Below are 22,240 nucleotides of genomic sequence, written 5' to 3' on the forward strand. Positions count from 1 at the left end.
AATGTCTGGTCTGGTCAGTATGAACTCTTAAAAGGTTTATCATGAGCCCCAAACAATATCATCTAAGAACTTGTTCTGGTCCCTTGGGGAATATTTTCTCTCAATTATAGAAGGTTGGTCTTTGTGAGTCAGAATCTAAAACTACATTCTGATAGGTAGTTCCACAGATGACACACAAAATCTAAATTTTGTCTCTGAGCATTTTAATAGTCATTTATGGAACTCTACTTTAAAAGACCACTTTTAACTTTTCATGTGAATTTGTACCTGCATAGAATAAAGTTATGTTCCCACGCTTTTCAGAAAACGATGTTGTTAAAACCGGCAGAAAGATGGACACCTGCTGCTACTGTTGGAAAGAAAAACCTGTCTGAATATTAATCAGGCAGAGCACATAAGGATTCATAATGAAAATATGTTAATGGTCACTAAGAGAGCACATCCCAGAGTCCACTTGGATGATACATTTTGGTTACAAAATTAACATAGAAAAGCCAGCTAATCTATCCTGGCTTTAATGTAGTGTAATTTTAAGGAGGCTTCTAAATCAAGAGGCATGAAGTCACTTTGTCTAAATAGGTAGGAAATAACACTATTTGAATTACTCCTTGCTAGGTTACCTCTGACTTCACAATCACCGAACAAATAAAGGACTTTAAAATTGCCTGCAAAAGTCTCTTTGCCCTCCCATAAACTCTCTATTATTGTACTCTACTGTAAAATGAATATTTAGAAGCATCATGGTGCCACATTTAATCTCTTAAGTACGTCAGTGCTTTGTGGGATTAAACAAATACTCCAGGCCCCAAGGAAACAGATTATTAGAGACAGATCAAGGAGATAGTAGGTAGATCACCACAGTTTAGGCAAACATTCTCAAGTGTCACTTGAACTTCATACTATACTTCAGGTTTAAAAACGGACCAGGAGGAACAAGAAACGGAAATAACTCTATGGAAATAAATCCACATGAGATCATGCTTAATTCGTGGATCTCAGCTTTGTGGCCTTCCTCAACCAGATGGCCATTTGAAGCCAAAAAAAAATTTTTTTTCTTAGCAAATACAGACAGGTGGAGGGGAGGAGAGTGATAATAAAATGTGGGCAGGGCGCATGTTTCTAAAATAGCATTCTGTATTCTCTTCCGTTTCTCACCTTTGAACTGCTTTTCAATTTACTATCCACTCATGGTTATGCACGCTTCTGTTTTAAGTCTCTGGTGATAATGTGCCAATTTTGTGTTTTAGAAATCTACGTAAGAAGCCATGTTAAATGAGGGAGAGGGAGCAGGAGAGGAGAAGGCAGGAGGAGGCATGTGGGAAAGGAAGTCCTGCTTTGCTAAAAGTGAGAATGATTCATCTTGGCCTCAAAATTCTAGGGAGGAATATTCTAAGAACTTTGTGACATATGTCTTCCTCTCTAGTGTACACTTCCCATGAATTCAAACTGAATTTCCCTAAGGAGAACAAAATCTGATGGCAGAGTATATTTCAATTCTCTAAAAAACAATTATATGCGCTGTCTTTCTGTTCTATGGCTACGTTTGTCAAACGAATTGATTGGGAGTTCATTTTATTAACAATCAAGCGATTTCTCTGTTTTCTTACCGTGTTCTCATATTAGAAATGTCGTTAACGTGAATATTTTGTTGGTTCAGTTATAAAGAAAAACGTAAATGTAAGCCCCTCTTTCGGCTGAGGGTTCCTTTGAACCAAAATCTAAATGGCTATATTTATACTTGACCATCAGGTTTATAAATTACCCCCCTTTCCATAACTGGGTGCTGGGAAGAAGCATTGCAGGAGACCTTATTCATCCTTTTACACAATTAATATTAATTAATATGTAATGACAAAGATTACAGAATTTGTTTAGCTTTCAAAAATCTTAGAACTTTGAAAATCTGAACAAAAAATAAAGTCTAAAGAGTTTTTAAATCTTAACTTATAAAAATATTTTGAGTTATAAGCAACAAAGATGAGTGATTTGGGCTCAATCTTCCTAACACTGCACTTCTGAGAGAATACTGTGACCAAAGAAAAAGACGGGGTAGATGGTAGATTGGTTCCATCCAATTTGCTTAGGAAATCAGGGGGCGGGGTGGGAGGTGCTGTGCTATAAAGGGCTTATGAGAAAAGCTCTTTGGCGGTGACTCTTCATTTTATTGTGTAACCGTGGAAGAGCTGGGCGGGCATACACTGACCATCAAGTCCAGAAGAGAGACTCAACGTGTAATTCGTTAACTTTGGGACTGGGCCGGGATGTCACAGGCTGGACAAGCAATTCGATGCTCTCAACAGTATCAATAATTTCGCACTCAGGAGCTGGAAAGGCCGTGATCCGTATACCTCTCCTGGACCTGCAGAAAAGGGTAGTCTGCGGGGAAGTTATGTACGTGAGGGGCCGCTGCCAGGGGGCAAATAAATGATCATAGAGCCCCCCAAACCTGTCTCTTTGAGGCAGAAAAATACGGAGGCTCTGGTCAGCCGGAAGGAGGGAGCGGCCAGGCTCCCAGGCTTCAGGCCCGATTTCCCTCCAGAATCGTAGAAGTCGCAAGGAGAGGTGGTCCCCCCGCTACTGCCCCGACTTTCTCGGAGGATCAGGCGGGGGCAGGGCTGGGGAGGGCCGGGCCGAGCCGGGCCGTTACCTTTCGGGTCAGTCTTTTCCCCCTGCGAGGGGCTAAAGGGGCCGAGGGGCGGGGCAGGCGGACTGGTCCAGGGCGGAGGAGCAGCCCATCAATCGTGCGGGGGCCGTCCCTGTGCTCCTTTTCCTTCTCCTCGCTCTTCTCCCTTCCCTCTACGGGCCCCTCTTCCTCCTCCTCCCCGGAGGCAGCTTTTAGCGGCGGCCGGGCTTTCTAGGGGCGGAGGCGGTGGGGGCGGCTGCCTGGCGTCCTCCCGTTTCCTTGGCAACCCGGTCCTCCTCCCTCGCGCGGGAGCTGGGTGCGGGGAGCGCGGCCGTGGGGGCGGGGTTGGGCTGCGGCCAGGCGGTCCCGAAACCGGACGTGGGCGCTGCGCCGGTTGCCTTGGGAACTAGTCGGGATGCGGTCGGGAAGGCAAAGCGGTGATGGCGGCGAGCAGGAGGAGGCGGAATGGCTTTGTCTTGAAGTGCAAAGCCCAGTCCAAAGCCCAGATACGGAGGCCTTCACTCCTACCCCGACTCAGTGCTGTGATTTACAAAAAATGAGATTAGAAAACGTGAGGGGAAAGTATTTTTAACTGAATAAAATAATATTAAAGGCAATACACGGATAGAGGAGGGAAAGAGTGCAGTCCTGCAGTTTGAGCTGTGCAGGCGATCTCTGAAATATCTGATCCAACATTAAAAGGAAGAAATAAATAATTAAGGGAGGCACCCCATCAGTGGCAGAAACGAGACAGGAACCCAGTTATATCTTGGTTATCAGTAATCTTGGCTGCCTTTCCCAAGGTAGGAGGTTCTTAGAGGCTTAGACTAGTGCCCACAGGTTTAGAAAGAAGGCACTGGAACCTGTGCTAGACACACCCTCTGCCAGGTTTATTTCTGTCTGTGGTTTTCACAGGCAAAGATGACTCTCTTTCATTTATTGTGCACATTTAGGCACTTGATAACTTGCCAACTGGTGTCAAGTTAGGGCATTTTTGACTGGGTAGAGAATAGGGAAAAAGGAGAATAGAAATTCTTGGACCTTTCATCAGTGCCCAGAATCCCCAGGTGTCTGTGGTTTGGGTGTCTTCTCAGCAACCCACAAACCCAGCTGACGTCCATGTCTCCTGCAGCATCACACCCTTCTTTCTATTCTTATCACCACCACTCTAGTTTTAGGCTGCATGACCTTTTAAGTGGATTATTAGAAGGGCCTCCTATCCACACCCTGGGCCCCTGTCTTCCACACCCTATCGCCACCATTTTCCCTGTTCCATAATCGGCATAGATCCAATGTCATTGGCCCCATGTTATGAAGCTCTCAAAATTCCTTACTCCCTGGGGAGTGAAATCCCTTCCCCAGGGCTCACATTCTTGGTTTTCCTCATTCAGCACTTCTTCAATCATACTTCAGCCAGATGAGACTCTATTACACACTGAATATTACTCCCTGACTTTATATCAACTTCTAAGGCATACCCTGAGCCAAGCAGAGCCCAGATCAAATGCACTTAGGTGAAGTCTTTGTTTTGGGCACTTTGTCGCCCAACCTTTATTAGTCCTTCCGTAACCCCTAGTACCTTTCCATCTCCAGTAGCCCAACCCACATTCTGTTCTTGTGCTCAGCTAGCTATCGAGTAATCCTTATTAAGGCATCAACTGATAATTGAAGCATTAACTGGTAAGTACTAACCTAAGACCTCTCCCCATGGTTTGTGCTTTTCAAAAGGAAATGCTTAAAAACGCAAAATCTTTAAGACACACTGCATTGAAACTATAATAGTGAAATGGTAGGTAGAGAGTTTGTTCTGTTGGAGCTAGGCCCCCCTCAAATAAAAATAATTATAACGATTAACAGTGAAGGAAGTTGAAAGGCAGGTGAGATAGTCGAAGAGAAGTGACCTGCCCTAGGACACATGGTAAGTGGAAGACCAGGGCTCAAAAGCAGGGCTTCTAGACTTCCCTGGTGGTGCAGTGGTTAAGAATCCACCTTCCAGTGCAGGGGACATGGGTTCGAGCCCTGGTCCGGGAAGGTCCGGACAACTACAGAGCAACTAAGACCATGTACCACAACCACTGAGCCTGCGCTCTAGAGCCTGTGAGCCACAACTACTGAGCCCACGTGCCACAACTACTGAAGCCCGTGCGCCTAGAGCCCATGCTCCGCAACAAGAGAAGCCATCGCAATGAGAAGCCCGCGCACCGCAACAAAGAGTAGCCCCTGCTCGCCGCAACTAGAGAACGCCACACGCAGCAATGAAGACCCAACACAGCCAAAAATAAATAAATTTATATATATATAAAAAAGCAGAGCTTCCCATTCCCAAATCCCTGATGTTACCTACCTAGTAAGAAAAACATCTTGGTACATATTGGACCCAGATTTTTCTCCTTTTACTTCAACATCTATATAAAATAATAGTTTCTACCTCAAAAGGTTGCTGTGGGGATTCAGTGAGACAGGACAAGTGAAGCACTTACCATCATACTTGGTGTACAGGAAGCACTCAGTAATCAGTATCTTTACTTTCTGAGGCATATTTTAAGATTTTATTTAATGCGTATGTGTGTCAATCATGTATTTTTTAAGATTTTTAAATAACAAAGTTTGGAGACATCACTTCATGTCTCAGTTTTAAACTCTTCTACATTTCAAGTGTTTCTGAAAATTAAGTTCTATGAAAAGCACCATGGTGCCCTTGAAAGAGGGTGAGAGTGCCAGAGGTCAGCCTGTAAAAAGTTACTGAGCAACTCCTGGTTCAGTGTGTAGTGAGTAAACTTGAGCTTGGCATGTAAATTACCAATAAGATTCATTCTAGCTTTAAAGAGCAAAATGCCAAGAAAGTAAAATATTAAAGTGAGGAAGAAACACAATTCCTGGTTGGGGAAAGGATCCTACTCTTCATTGCTCTTTGCACGGTGTCCCTAATAGGTGATAAATAAATTAAGGAAAAAAACCAACTTAAGTAGATAATAGATTCTAATGACTGAGATATTTGGTGTTTGCAAATAAGTGTCAAGAAAATTTTCAGTTTAATCTAAGAGTTCTGCAAAGGGCAACTTCAAGTATAAAATTTCAGAAGTAGACTCTGTATTAGGTTTTGGAAATCACTTTTTTAAAATTTATTTTTATTTTTGGCTGCGTTGGGCCTTCGTTGCTGCACGCGCGCTTTCTCTAGTTGCAGTGAGCTGGGGTTAGTCTTTGTTGCGGTATGCGGGCTTCTCACTGCTGTGGCTTCTCTTGTTGCAGAGCATGGGCTCTAGGTGCACGGGCTCAGTAGTTGTAGCTTGCAGGCTCTAGGGCGCAGGCTCAGTAGTTGTGGCGCACAGGCTTAGTTGCTCCACAGCATGTGGGATCTTCCTGGACCAGGGCTCGAACCCGTGTCCCCTGCATTGGCAGGAGGATTCTTAACCACTGTGCCACCAGGGAAGCCCTGGAAATCACATTTTTGAGGGCAATGTTGAACTCATTGCAAAGAGTAAGCTGTGCAGAGGGGTAGCTATGCTTTCTAAGCCTCCCAAGTGTTAGGCATCTCATGAGACCTGGCCCAGCTACTCACTTGATCTGGAACAACCCATGCTCTCTTTGTCCACTGAGCATTTCCTCTTCCTAAGAGAGAGTCTAACTAGGTCGCTTTGTCATTATCCAATCAGGAGCTCCCCTGATGGGCATAGAGCTTCAGGCCAAGTGGCCCCAGAAGGAGATGGGCTCCGTCATAAACAACATGGTCGTTTTTTGACCTGGGCCTCACTGTGACTAACAGGCTTCTGTCCTCATCAGCTGAGGCCGATGAGGTGACGTTGCCTTCATTCAATGCACCAGCTGTGGGCCATGGCAGCTTGTTTACAGATAGAATCTCCAGGAGTGGCTTTCCTGGGAAGGGGACTGTGGGCACGTAGTTCTTTAAAGCTTCATGGATTCTCCTCCAGAACCCCTCTGGGTAGGGGATTCATCTGATTAATTTAAAAAAAATTTTTTATCAAAGTTTAGTAAATTTACAATGTTGTGTTAGTTTCAAGGGTACAACAAAGTGATTCCGTTTTTTGTATATATATATATATTTATATAAAATATATTCATATATAATATATATATTCTTTTTCAGGTTCTTTTCCATTATAGGTTATTACAAGATATTGAGTATAGTTCCCTGTGCTATATAGTAGGTCCTTGTTGTTTACCTATTTTATATTCAGTAGTGTGTATATGTTAATCCCAAACTCCTAATATCTCTCTCCCCCACAGCCCTCCTATCCCCTTTGGTAACCATAAGTCTGTTTCATCTGATTAATTTTTAAAACTATAAGCTAACGGCTTATTGAATATGGCATGGGCTGTTGTGACATTCTGCATTCATCCCATAGAGATAATTTGGCCAGACTGTGGGTATGCAATGTGATCATCTCAACGTCACTCATTAAAAGTGCTCCTTTATTGATGTAATTAAGGTGGCTAGAGAGCCTAGTAGGCTGTTTCAAGGTGAACCCTCTAGGCTATGTATACATTTTGATGGAAGTCACTGAAGACCCAGGATTGGGTCCTTGGTCTTTTAAGATCGGAAATGCCATTTTAGTTAATTCAGCGCTGATCTTTATAGGAACTGATCCCCAGTAATTCCACTCAGCAGAGACTAAATGTCCTCCACCTGACCAAGCTGATGCTTTATCCCAGAGACTAAAGCTGGCAGCCCTGGTCATATGCACAAGGTACTTCCTCCTGGTGGAAAGGCATCCCTGGGAGATCAAATTAAAGATCTGAAGGTTCGGTGAATATTGAATTAAATCAAAGGGGACTGAGTGTTCTTGAGTGATATATCTAGCAGGCTGAGGAGGCTTTAAGGAATAACCTTCCTTCCCTCCAGAGCTGTTTCAGTCCAGATAACTGATTTGGACTATTCACCTCAAAGCTTTAGATTTTTTTTTTTTTACCCCATCTTTGTTTCAGTTAACTGCCTTTTTACTCAACTTTATGGGACAATTTCTCTTCCACTTACGCCATTGACAGCATAGTTTGGAGTTGAGAAGCCCTGGGTTTGAAGCTCATCGATGGCCCTTGCTGTATGCTAGTGAACAACTTTTATCCCTCTTCACACCTTGAGATCCTCATTGTTACAATGGGAACAGTCAGAGCCTCCTCACCAGCTTGGTGTGAGGATTAATGAAATAGCAACTGCAAAGTTTCTGGCCTTGAACCTGCCACATGATAGCTTCTTCAGCAAATGGTAGCTATCATGATTATTTGTATTATGTAGATTTAATTCTCCTTGTTGAAGTCTGAGGATACATCAAGGTACATCACCCCATGAATTTATAAAACATCTCCAAAAGCTTGTTATTTTTTTAAAATGTTAATCTTATGTTGCTAATATCATGGTGGTTAATTTTAGATTGATTTTTTTTTTTTATCCTGAATTTCAGGGAGTGACATTTTGTGACCTCATACCTAATCGTGAGGGTGTGTCCAATTTGGGGCTTGCAGCCATCTGTGAACTATTTGAAATTTAGTAATGCCTGTTGGGCTTTCATAGGTCAAATATTTGAGATACGATTCTCTTGTAGAATAAAGTAGACTCTACTAGAGATTGGCAAACTCTCTACAATTAAGTTTAAAACAGCATGTCCTTTGGGGGATCCCTTAGAATTTTCCTCATTTGGAATTGTAGCCAGTCTGTTGTGCTGTTTTACAAAGAGAGAGCAAACTCATTAAAGTTTGCTGGGATATTTCTCAAGAGTTCAAACAGGCTGTGATTTCTTTATCCAGTTTGGAAGCTTCAGACTTTTTGAAACCCTTCATTATGGCAACTGATGCAGCTGATACAGTATTGGATGTGATTATAAGAACTTTGAGAACATAAAACATACTGCTTTTCTGAATTTCTGAGAAATTATTACCAAAGGAAAGAACTTGACTTCTGTCCAGAAGGGGTATCTGATTTGTTTGGACTTTGGATAAACTCAAGCCATATATGTTTGGCCAAGAGTTTAATTTGTGGACCGATCACCAAGCTCTGAACAAGACTTGGGCTTCAGAAAAGCTACATCAGGGATCTCATGTGATTATTAAACATGCTTCTGGACAGATGAATATTCAGGCCAAATACAACAACAACAAAAATCCTTCTCATCAACAGGGCGCTGAGCAGCTTGTGGACCTTCATGAAATGGATGTTACTTGGTGATGTTTTGTTTGGATAGAAATGCCGAGCAAGTGAGAGAGAGCGCAGAGCAACAACCCGAAGGCAGCTTGCTAGAGGAGCAGGGGCAGCGAGGGGCGGGGGGAGCTCCTTTCTAATCTGTTTCCTGATCCTGGCAGCCATGGAGGTTTTTCTCTGTGAAGTGTCCTCTGTAATCACAGGGACGGAGTAGTGATCCATCAGATGACCATGCCACACAGAGGAGCATTCATCCCTGACACGGAATATTTCTTTTTTTTTTTTTTTAAATATTTATTTATTTATTTATTTTGGCTGTGCCGTGTCTTAGTTGTGGCAGGCGGCATGCAGGCTCTTTAGTTGCGGCATTTGGGCTCTTAGTTGTGTCATGCGGGATCTAGTTCCCTGACCAGGGATCGAACCCGGGCCCCCTGCATTGGGAGCGCGGAGTCTTAATTACTGGACCACCAGGGAAGTCTCTGACATAGAATATTTCTAATGCCTGCACACTCTTCTCTTCAGGACTACTTTTTAAAAATTTATTTATTTATTTATTTATGGCCATGCTGCGGGGCTTGCAGGATCTTAGTTCCCCAACCAGGGATTTGAACCTGGGGCCACAGCAATGAAAGCGCCGAGTCCTAACAACTGGACCACCAGGGAGTCCCAGGACTCTTTCTTTTATGATTCACTTTCTGTTTTTCTAATTATATGGAAGTAGCATCAGATTAGCGGCTAACTAATTTATTTCTTTAACCCTTTGTGGCCTCTCATTGCCTCTCCCACCAAGGACAGATGCTTCCCTTCCCTCTAGCGAGGGCTGGGTGGGGGGAAGCCCTCTCAGAGTTTCCGCAGGCAGTGGGAATGGCTTCAAGACTTAGGTGGGTACTAGGTGAGGCGCAGCGGGGAGGAGGAGGGGACACTGAAGGTGGATTACTTGGGACTGCTGCCAGTGTTCCAAGCTGTGCACCCCAAACAAATAAATCTAGAACATTCTGTCTGTTCACTTAACAAATTTTTGAGTGGTAGGTGTCAAGCACAATTTACATGTAGACAAATCAGTAAATACATGCTGACAATGGTAATTAGCACCAGGACACGAATAGGGTGCAGTGACAGAGAATATTGGGGGTGGCAATGGGGAGGGTGGGAACCTATTTAGAGAAAGTGGTCAAAGATGGCCTCTCTGGTGAGACCCAAAGGATGGAGAGGAGCCAGCTCTCAGAGGGTGGAGAAGGGGCACAGGTGGGGCAAACAACGTTGGGAAAGTCGAGGTGAGAGAGAGCTCAGGGGATTCAAGGAGCTGAAAAGAAGCCAGTATGGCTGGAAAACTGTTGAGAGGGAAGGCTGGTGAGGTTGCAAGATCTAGGGTTGGATTTTATTCTAAGTACAGTGGAAAGCCATGGGGTGGTTTTTAAAGCACGTGTGCCTGTGTACACGTGTGTGTGCAACTGTGTGCATGTGCGTGTGTGTGTGTGCATGTCTGCCATATCATGTGGACACCTGTGAGGAGGTCCCTCGCCAGAACTGGTAGATGTGACCACTTGATGCCTATTCCAGCCGTTGAGGAAACTTCAAAATGTCATTCAAGCATGTGCTTGGCCAGTGGCACAAGATGCTTAAAGATGAATTATTAGAGCTATTTCTCCTGCTTCCAGGACACTGACAAGACCAGAGTTCCCATATTGGGTAGTATATCCTGATTTTCAACTTCCAGTCTCATTTCAGTGCATTTCTTCACGATGTCCCTTAGAGATGCATTTCTGTCCCACACTGAGTCATGCTCCTTTTCCTCCCGCCTCTTTCTTCCTGTCTTGCTTTCCTCCTCCTCTCCTTCCTCATCTTCCCCCTGCCCACCTCATCCCATTTCCCCTCTCTTCTCCCTCTGCCTTTCTCATTAAGAGTCAGAGTACCTTGCCAAACTGCAGCTCTTAGATTTCTATTTTCCCAAACAAATTTCTTGGCTGGTCATTTTGGTCCCTGGTTCTCTCCTCTCCTTCCAGGCTAGAGACTTCTCTGGTTCCCCTCACCTCTCCCCTCCCTCAGCCAGCCCAACCCGAGGTCACTCAGTTTTAGACACGTCAACAGGAAAAAGCTCTCTTGCTCGAGCCCTGTGAAAAGAACATGTGAAGGAATGAACCTCGGTGACATCAGTCCATGGGAATCAGGACCACGGAAGGCTGTTCTTGAAAACCAGATGGAACAGAAGGTATCACTGGGCGGCCTCCCTTCTTGGCTCGCTGCACCCTCTGAGTCAGGATAATGAGAGAACATTCTTAAAACATGACTAAACCACGCTCAGTCCTCAAACAAATTCCTGGATGTGTGTGGAATATGCTCCACCAGCAAGCCCGAGCACAAACGTGCAGGGCGGGCTTGTCAGCACTCTTCTCAAAGTTGCTACCTTTACAAAACCACCTTCCGAGCCAGTTAGTGTGTGTTCGGTTTTTAAAACATGAAGAGAAAAAAAAAAAAAAAAAAAAAGCCAGAGACACAGTGGGGTCTCTTACGGCTGCATTTTCATAGTTTTGTATTATGGTGACTGGGTCTCTATCTTGGGGGATTGGGGGCCCTTGACATCACACATTAGCAGGAAGAAGTTATGGAAAATTCTTTCAGATAGAGAAAAAAGGAACAGGATATTGTCCATTACCAAAATCAAGCAGAGGGAGAGAGTCACAACTAGGGTGCAGTTTGTCCTTTATTTCACCTACACCTGGAGGGGTGTGTGTGTGTGTTTAACACAGGCAGCTTCTCTGAGTGGATTTTAAGAAATTAATTTAACTGAAAATGATTAAATTACAAAGAGAGGAAAAAGCGTTTGGTTGGCCTCATATGGGGTCAGAGGCTGCTGCTAATGCAGTATTTCATCAATTGGCTCATTGCTATTCTTGAATTGATGTGATTTAGCTTCTCAAATAGCTCTTATCGTGGCAGGCTTGCATTTTGGATACACTGTACAGATGCCTTATAATCATTTCAGTGTGTTTACTTTAAAACTTTAAAAGCAATTAAGCAATTTTAAATATATTCGTGTGTGTGTGTGTGTGTGTGTACACATCCACAGAGAGATTTTATAAATGTTCGGACAAGGGTTCTAAGTGAACACTATAGGGCAAGTGTTATATTTATACACTGTAGGGCCCTTCATGCATTTCAAAGAGTTTCGTGCAGACGAGTGTTAAGCTTTTTTCATACCCATTGAATATACCATTATCTCCTTTAATACACTGAAGAAACCAGAGGACAAAGAGTCTCCCTGTGTCCCTCATCCAAGGCCACACAACTGTTACTGGAACCGTGGGCTTTCTGAGTGCCAGGCGCTCACATGCTGCACATCACAAGTGCTGGAAAACGGTGATGATTCAGCTTGTTAAAAAGTATAATAATCTACTATGGTGGGGTAGGGTTTTGAGATACTCTGCTTTTTATTTACTTTGACACAGGATAGAGCAAAACAAGTCATAATAATGCTTTTTTCTCATTAAAAAAACCTACTGAGGTCAGGGATAAAACAGTAACTCAAGTGTCCACGAGAAAAGGCCAAGCAACGTTCTGGCAGCATCTCAATAGGTATGTGTGCACATAGCTGGCGGTATCTTCATGCCCCGACCTGTCTCAGGCCTCTTCCCCTTTGTCTTTGTTTCAGAATGTTGTGTCCAGAGTTGAGAAACACAGGCAGAGTTCGATGCAGGGGTTTGGAACCGAGTGCCACCAGCAGGATGATAGATTCTCCTGGTGCCCCGGCCCCCGCCCCCCCCCCCCACCATGAGGCAGGGCGGTGCCGTTACGGATTCATTCATCAAACATTTATTAAGCACTTAAGTGCCAAGTGCCGTGCTAGGTTCCACGGACTTAGAGGAATAAGACGCAGTCTTTGTGCTTGCGCGGGAGGAAGGAAAGTAAGCAAGCCCCACAGCAGAGTGAGTGTGTGGGCCTGGGAGACTGGGAGGGGGAGACGGAAAGACGGAAGGCTCTCACTGCGAGGAATGAAGTGCCTCCAAGTGTTGCTAGAGGTCCCACTCAGTGCTGCCTGCTGGTGCGTCAGTCCTTTCTGGCGGAAGCATTTCTCACAGCGCCGTCAGAGCTAGAGGACGTCCGTCAGCTCTCCCCGCCTTCCGTCTCTGCCCTTTTCCTCCCTCCCCCACGTTCCTTTCCCTCCCTGTCTTATCAAATTCTGCTTAGGGCAGCTGCACGTGGTGGTCCATCAATACGTATCAAATCGAGCTCACCTGAAAGGTATTCACGTTACGGTATGAATGAATAATATGGGGGACACCTGGGAGCACGTGCATTTACCAGGCTTCAAAGCCTTAAGGGTAAAGAGCTTCGGCCAGCTACGGAACAAAATTTTCCTGAGTGTGCTGGAGCGCTCCTGGCACCTCTGAATTCCCAGATTCTGGATAGTTGCCTGCTCTTTCTGCACTTGAAGCTGGCCTTGTTTTTCCATTCAGTCTTACGTGTTTTTCCCTCCCTGCCCTCTATTGTGGCTGCATGATAAGGCAAGGGTGGGAGCCAGATTACTGCTAATCTGAGACCTTTTGGCTGGAAATCCCGCAAGGCTGCAGAAACAACTGCTTTGAAGCGTTTGAGACACCAGTGATGGAAAAACAAAGTTGCTGTGAGTGGGACCTACAGATGCTGTCCCCTCCAAATGCACTCACTCGTTTAATTCATTCTTTATGGTTTGCATTTTTCCGGCTTCAGGACAGAATTCGCGTGAGTGCATGAACGGGAAAGCATCGTGGACCGGTACATATAGTGAAATTAGATTCCTGATGTTGGGTGGAAGGAAGGAGGAAGTGACCACTAACCTTCACATCATCCTCCCTTGAAGTTTCCCATTAGGATTCTCCCAAGGGCCCTATTTGTACAAGAGTGTCCTGTTGCCAGAGCACTGCTTTTGATTTTGTGTATCCCCATCCAGATGAAGTTGTGTAGGTTCTATTAAGAATCGTCCCCTTGTAAGAGCCTGGGCAGTAAAGACTGGAAATAAAATGTTTTTCAAACCCCAACTTAGTTCATTCTGAGGAGTTCATTCTTCTTTTAAACACTGTAAGCGTCAATGGAAGTTTCAGAAAGTGGACACCTCTTAATCGGCACTGTCCAGTAGAAATATAATGGGAGCAGCCTAAGTAATTTCAAATCTTCTAGTAATCATATTTAGAAAGGTAAAAGCAAACAGGGGAATTTAATTTTAATAATATATTTTATTAAACTCACTATTAAAACATTGGCATTTCAACATGTGATTGACATAAAAATTATTAATGAGATATTTTACTTTTTTGGTACTAAATACATAAAGTTCAGTGTATATTTTTCAATTCCAGTGCATCTCAATCGGGACTCATCACATTCCAGGTGTTCATGCAGAGGGTGTGGCTGGCAGTTACCTTATTATACTGTGAAGCTCTTGGTATCTTTTTTTTATTGAAGTATAGTTGATTTACAATGTTGTGTTAGTTTCAGGTGTACAGAAAAGTGATTCATATATAAATACAGATTCTTTTCCATTATAGATATTACAAGGTATTGAATAAAGTTCCCTGTTCTATACAGTAGGTCCTTGTTGGTTATCTATTTTATATATAGTAGTGTGTATCTGTTAATCCCAAACTCCTAATTTATCCCCCCCACCCCCGCTTTCCCCTTTAGTAACCATAAATTTGTTTTCTATGTCTGTGAGTCTGTTTCTGTTTTGGAAATAAGTTCATTTGTATCATTTTTTTAGATTGCACATATAAGTGACATCATATACTTGTCTTTCTCTGGCTTACTTAGTATGAGAATCTCTAGGTCCATCCATGTTGCTGCAAATGGCATTATTGCATTCTTTTTTATGGCTGAGTAATATTTCACTGTATATATGTACCACACCTTCTTTATCCATTCATCTGTCGATGGACATTTAGGTTGCTTCCGTGTCTTGGCTATTGTAAATAGTACTGTTATGAACATTGGGGCACATGTGTCTTTTTGAATTAGAGTTTTCATCTTTTCTGGATATATGCCCAGGAGGGGGACTGCTGGATCATATAGTAGTTCTATTTTTAGTTTTTTAAGGAACCTCCATACTGTTCTCCATAGTGGCTGCATCTTGGTATCTTTAAATGGCAACAATTTCGACACCTTCCCCAGGATAAAAATATTTACAATATGAGAATCAGTGCACCTTGAACAAGTGATCCCTGAATAGGTTGTGGAGAGTGAATTTAAGGGAGTGGGTGTTAGAATTGGGGCTTCTAGTCCGGGCTTCTTTTAGTGATTTAATGAAAAAAAAAATTTTTTTTTAAGGGTGAAATGTATAGCCTTTGCCAGCAATCGGACATAAAGGAGAAATTAACAGAACAAATGGCTATTCTCCTAGCACCCACTCCCAATGCCTGAGACCACAAAATTGGAGAATGGGAAGGAAAATTGGAGATCTGGTGGAATCATGTCTCTCCTTGGAGACAATGTTGCACCGTTTCCCTATCTGTACCTCAGAATCACAGAGGGGAGTGTCAGGAAAATACTGATTCCTGGACCCCCATCTCAGAGAATCAGACTCAGGTGATCTGGACCATCAGTATTTTTTAAAAAAATCCTCCGGGTGATTCTAATGTATGGCCTGGGCTCTGAACGCAGAAACATCCCCTTCATTTTTTAGGTGAAGAAACAGAGGCTAAGGATGAAGTGACTCACCTCAGGTCACACAGGTTGTTAGAGGCAGAGTGGGGTCCAGAATCCAGGAATTCTTCTCTTCCCCACCTCGTATACAGAGAGACATTTCAATGATACCTCCATCACCAGTCTTTTTCCTGTTTGGTCCCAGAATTACTCTTGCTCTGAATCGAGATACATTACCCAGCTCAACCTAGATTAGACAAACACTTGTAGTAAAGGCTCTGAGTCCTTACTTCCTAGAAAATCTCCAGATCAGTGATAACTTGGAAGTGATTCTGATCTGGAGCAATGGCCCTAAATGCCTCTCATTTTAGATTCAATCAGGATCTGAAACTCTACAGTGAATATTGGATTTTATTGGAAAGGATAGGGAGGAACCCAGAAGAAGCTAACACCAGAGTCTGATCAGGTGTCTTCACTGACTCACAGGTGGAGCAAGTGTTTCATCCAAAGGGGCCTCACATGCAAATATAGCCAAACGCCAAGCAGGAAATGCACGTGCACATGCGCAAAGTGGGCTGGGGGAACTCTTGAGCCCCTGGGAGGAGAACCGCCAAGGCCCAGCTCCTGTCCCTCTGCCAGGGTGCAGCAATGTTGGTGCTGTGTTGCCAGGACTGCTGATTGCTCAGTTGCTCCGGAAGACAGAAATGTAGGTCTTTGTTTATTTCTGTTTTTGTGAAATATCCGGATTTGTGAATGTCGGCAACCAATTCAATTTTTGGAAAAACACTGTAAAGGTCAGATAAAGTCCATTCATGAGGTCTCTTCTACCTGTAAGCGTTCCGAGTGCAAACTTTTATTTAAATCTAGGACTTCTTCATACTCAATATTGAGTCTTATTGGTTTACACAGTGTTGGTCTCATGCCCTCATGCTTACTTTTGCCCTGACCCTGTGAAGCTGTTGAAAGCAAGCATCAGTACCAGAACGAAAACTAGTAGAAAAGTAGTACCGTTACCAAAAGTGGGGTCCGGCTGCTCACAGCTCTGAAGACAGTAAAGAGTCAAGCTTGGTGGAAACGAAAGTTTGCTTTATTTCAGAGGCCGGCAAGGGGCTGGGGTGCTCGCACTCCTGTCCAAAGGCCAACTCCCCGCGCCCTCTTCCCCCCCACCCCCGACAACCAGTGGGCAAGAGCCTTTGGAGGAGGGAGGGGGCTACATGCAGAGACAGCACAGCCAGCTCTGACAGTCATTTTGAAATTGGTCATGTGTTGGTCTGATCAACATCACCTTGATTGTTTTAAGAACAGTTCATCTTCAGTTCCACAGTCGGTTTGTTCCCATTTCCTTGAGGCCAGTTCTCAGAATGGTGGCAGCTTCTGTCATGCCTACAGTCTGGTCATCATGTAGTTAACTTCTTCCACCTGGTGGGAGTTTCAGTATCTACAAAACAGCTCAAAGGATATGGCTCCGAATATTATCTATAGCCCTTGAGGAGGAACTAAAGGTCCTTGACTTTGCTTAATAACTAAACTATTATTTTGTCCAGTTTGACTGCTTTCCTTTGCTTCTGTATTTTCTCATTTCTCTTTGGCTAAAGTTCTACAGAAAAAAGGCAGGAGGAAGACGGGGGTTGCGGGGTGGGTGTGGGGAAGGACAATAGGGTCTTGCTCTGTTTCAGTACCTCAGTTTCTTTTTAAATTTTATTCATTTTCTCACTGTCCACATTACTTCTTTTGGGTTTGGCTCCTGTGATATGTCATACATTTTCATCAGAAATTGAAAGTAGAGATCATTACAGTTCCTAAGATCTAGCATTATTTATTTTTAAATTCTTTTTGAACATATAACAAGTCAGGCTATTATTAGCATTGCCATGGGATAAGCTAGTTCTGCTATGCAGGGCTGTATAAGGAAAACTGTTTTCATTCACTGTGAAATGAAATGGAAGTTTCCATTGAAGTCCTGGGGCAACCTCTTAGCCAATGAAATGATAATCCAAATAAAAATTAGAATGACTCTTACCCTTATTCTTTATTTCAAGAAGAAAACATCCTGGCTAAAAACACAGTGTGACTTCAAGAGCCCTTGATTTCAAATAATCGAAGATATTAATAACACCTGAAGCCTTTCTCGTTAACAAGTTAAGAATTGACGCTAAATTACCCTTTAATCCAAAGTATACAGCAAAGATAAATGTAAGTTATTTGTGAAGCATATTGGAGATTAACGTAAAATATGCATGGCATTTGTATCTTGGCTATTCTCCTTACACATAACCTTGAATTTTGCCATGGTTCTTTTTTTAAATGTAAAAGGCTTAAAATTAGAATTTCTACGTGTGAGAATCTGTTTCAGGTATATTTCTGTGAACAGTTCCCCTGTCCTCAAATAACCAGAGGTGGGTAAGAGTTTCTGACAAAATCTGAAGGCAACAAGATTAAACAAGAATTAGAGCGATCGTATTTTCTTTATCTAAAACCTTCGAGTCTTTGGAAAGCTGCTTCGTTTCTATTTTGAGCCAGGCTGCCCACAAATCTTAACGACAGAGTTTTTGCATGATTTTGCTCTTCCTCTTTTTATCTCTGTTTGGGTGTATTTATTATTTCATATGTGATGATGCAAAGCTCGTTAAAATGTCCATTTATATTCTTGTTATCTGTATGGGGATCTAGCTGTTTTTCTCTTACTGTTTATAGAACCGTCACTGTAATATTCAGATTTGCTGGTAACAAGCCCTTTCTAACACCATATACATTCCATTCCCCTCTGTGACTCTATTTATGGGAGCCTCTGTGATTTACTCAAGACTAATACAGTGTAAAAGGATGGGCCATGGATTTATCCATCCGTGGAATTTTAGCACTTTCAGAGGGAGGTTTATCTTATGTTCTTTTTTTCCAATTTAATTAAAACAACCACCAAAAAAAGCATTAGTCCAAGTGAGTGACGGTTGGCAGATCTGCATTATTCAGCTGGAGGGACTCCAGAGCTTCTGATGCTTGGAGATGGACAAGTAATTACCTCCTGTCTGTGACTATTTTCTACCAGGCTAGGCCCAATGTTTATTGTAAACTCTCTGCCATTAAAAGCTGTAATAGCAAGCCTTATGTTCCCACACCATAAATTTGACTTGCACTGTTTTTTTATTTATCTTCATGTTTTATTATATTCTTTGCAATGTTTCATTATAAAGGAAGATAACAGAAGAATGAAAATTGAACAAATTCCAAATTCACACTTGAAAAAAGATATGCTTAGCATACATATCTTTTTTGCATACGCCCGGACAGCCCTAATGGCCACTTTCTGGATATTGGCAGCTTCCACTTAACTAACTATTAGATGCAGTTGCTATTAGTACATCACTTGTTAAATGGTCCAGAAAATAGCCTAAAAGTTAAAGTTTAATCAGACCACATAGGCCCGAAGCCTCAGTTCCCAAACTTTTTGTCCTCAGGACCACCCCTCCCTTTTTTTTCACATCTTTATTGGAGTATAATTGCTTTACAATGTTGTGTTAGTTTCTGCTGTACAACAAAGTGAATCAGCTATACATATACATATATCCCCATATCCCCTTCCTCTTGCATCTCCCTCCCACCCTCCCTATCCCACCCCTCTAGGTGGTCACAAAGCACTGAGCTGATCTCCCTGTGCGATGCCACAGCTTCCCACTAGCCATCCATTTTGCATTTAGTAGTGTATATAGGTCAATGCTACTCTCTCACTTCGTCAGGACCCCTTTATACTCTCAAAATGTTTTTGAAGACCCCAAAGAGCTTTCCTTTGTGTGCACTATATCTATCAGTATTTACTGTATAAGAAATGCAAACTGAGACCATTTAAAAATATATATAAAAATATTTATTTGTTTTAAAATAACTTAAACATTGCATGTAACATTCATAACATTTCAAAAGAAAAATTACTATTTTCTTAAAAAAATTTAGTGAGAAGAGGGATTATTTTTAGATTTTGTGTGATTTAATAGAAAGAAGATTCTCATATCTGCTTCTTCACTCAATCTGTTGTGATATGTTGCTTTGGTTAAAGTAGATGAAGAAAATCTGGCCCAACACAGATATGTAATTGGAAAAGAGTATTTTAACAGCCTTTTCGAATAATTATGAATATTCTTCTTTGAACACCAAAACCACACTCAACAAGTGGTAGCTTTCTTAAAGATTAATTTAATAAGGAGTCTGAAATCCTATCAGTGGACGTTTATTACTTTTTAGACGAACAGACATTTTTAGAGAAGTTCTAGGTTTACAAAACATTGAGCAAGTAGTAGAGAGTTCCCATAAACGCTTTTCCCTCTCAGTTTCTTCTGTTATAACGTCTTGCATTAGTGTGGTATATTTGTTACAACTGATGAGCCAGTAATGGTATGTTATAATTAGCTAAAGTCCATGGTTTACAATAGAGTTTACTCTTTGTGGCATATAGGTCTATGGGTTTTGACAAATTCATGTCATGTATCCACCATGACAGTATCATACAGAATAGTTTCACTGACCTAAAAATCGTGTGCTCTACCTACTCGTCCCTTCTCTTCTCCACCCGAACCTCTGGTAACTATTAATCTTTTTATGATCTCTATGGTATTGCCTTTTCCGGAACATCTTACAGTTGGAATCATACAGTATACACCCCTTTCAGATTGGCTTCTTTCACTAAGCAATATGCATTTGATATTCCTTTATGTCTTTTCATGCCTTGAGAGTTCAATTCTTTTTATAGCTGGGTAATATTCCATTGATGAATGTATTACAGTTTGTTATCTATTCACCTTTTGAGGACATCTTGGTTGCTTTCAGTTTGGGGAAATTATGAACAGAGCTGCTATAAACATTTGTGTGCAGGTTTTTGTGTGGACATAAGTTTTCTGCTCATTTGGGTAGATACCAAGGAGTGTGATCGCTAATGCTCTGGTAAGACTATTTATTTTAGGCTTGTAAGAAACTGCCAGGCTCTCTTCCAAAGTGGCTGAACCGTTACACATTCCTACCGGCAATGAATGAGATTTCCTGTTGTTCCACATCCCTGCCACCATTAGGTGTTATCAGTTTTGTTTTTCTAAAAAAAGTTTAGCCATCTAATAGGTATATCGTGGTATCTCATTGTTTTCATTTGCAATTACCTAATGACATGTGATGTTGAGCATCTTTCCGTGTACTCATTTGCTGTCTGTATTTTCTTTGGTGAAGTGTCTGAGATCTTTTACTCATTTTTTAATTGGGTTGTTTATTATTGTTGAGTTTTAAGAGTTCTTTGTATATTTTGGATACTAGTCTCTAATCAGATATGCATTTTGTAAATATTTTCTCCCAGTCTGTGGCTTGTCTTTCCATTCTCTAAAATCAGTGAACCTTTCATACTGGTACAGTTGGGTGCCACTGCCTTGATTTATGCTAAGACACCAGAAGTTTCACCCACCGTTGTTTAATATCAGTGCAAATTTCAACACAGAGGAAAGGCAAATAGCATCTTGGTATTTTTATAAAGAGTTTTAATTTTGTGGGCGTCCCTGGAAGGGTCTCAGAGATCCCCAAGGCCCATGGACGACACTTTGAGAGCCACTGGCCTAGAGCAAACAAATACAACCCATACTGTTTAGCTCAAGCCTTGGAAAGACCAAATAGAATTAGAAATCTCTGCTTCCCAAATGTGAAATATTAACTTAGTTTTCTGCAAAAATGATTTAGAAGGCACAGAAGAAATATTATACACTGAAGTCAGTGTTCTAATTCATTGGGCAGAGTCAATTTTGTTTAGATTTTTTCCCGCAGTGGTTCTTGGCAGGATATCATTCTTATTTTTCAAGAAATATATATATATATAGTGTGTGTGTGTGTGTGTGTGTGTATATAAATATATCACCTAAAGTTTGTGAGCCACTGAATGTCTCTTAATGGCCAAAAAACTGGTAGATGATGCCCAGTAATGGGCTTATAGTATATTTGTATATATAGACAGTACATGGAGTCCTCAACTTTTTACTTTCTTTTCCCAATCCTCCGCCCCTGTGTACAAGCACAGAAATGGGGGAAGAACTCTAGTTTTGCAAACCAGACAGACCTGGATTTGAGTCTTGCCTATATAATCTTATTTAACTTCTCTGAGCCTTTTGTTCTCCATCTGTAAAAGGGAAATATCATTGCCAAGGCTGTGAAGATTATAGAAGACGATACATGTGAAGGGTCTAGAACCTCATAGGTGTCACTCAAGTAACCAACATCATCAAAATCATCCCTTCCATTTTTAACAGATTCATAGCCTATTATTTTCTGGCCCAGGTAATTATGCCTTAGCATGAGTTTACTGGAGAAAATACTAATGAGACTTGGTGCATCTCTCCAGGAATACTATGTTTTCACAGGGACCAAAACCAGAGAACTAAATCCAATATTGTCAAGCCCTAGCAGAGGGACTAAGTATGTGAATGAATATGAGAAGCAGCTACACCGGCACCTAAGGATGGGACCCGAGGAGGCGTGATGTACAGCTGATGAGGTGTGAGGTGGCTGCGACCCATTCCGAGGGCAAAGGTCTAGTGATGGTCAGAAGTTAAGGGTGAAGGAAAATCATGGGGTGTGTTCCAGAAACAGTGGGAGTGAGCCATCAGGGAAATGCCATGGGGATGTATGTGCCCACACAGGACTCCCATGGACAAGATCCGTTGCATCTACCCTTCGTCCAGAAGCACTTTAATGCTGCTTTTGGCAAGTATGACAAATCAAGAAACAGCTGGAGGAGGAGGTATTTTTAGAGCAGAGGAGATCTTGACACCCTTGAAATTCAGAGTTTGGGTTCTGAAGCCATGCTTCCTGTGCTTTGAATCCTAGCTCCTCTG

Source organism: Monodon monoceros, unplaced genomic scaffold, assembly GCF_005190385.1.
Source record: "Monodon monoceros isolate NGI ecotype Baffin Bay Population unplaced genomic scaffold, NGI_Narwhal_1 Super_Scaffold_9, whole genome shotgun sequence".
NCBI lineage: Eukaryota > Metazoa > Chordata > Mammalia > Artiodactyla > Monodontidae > Monodon > Monodon monoceros.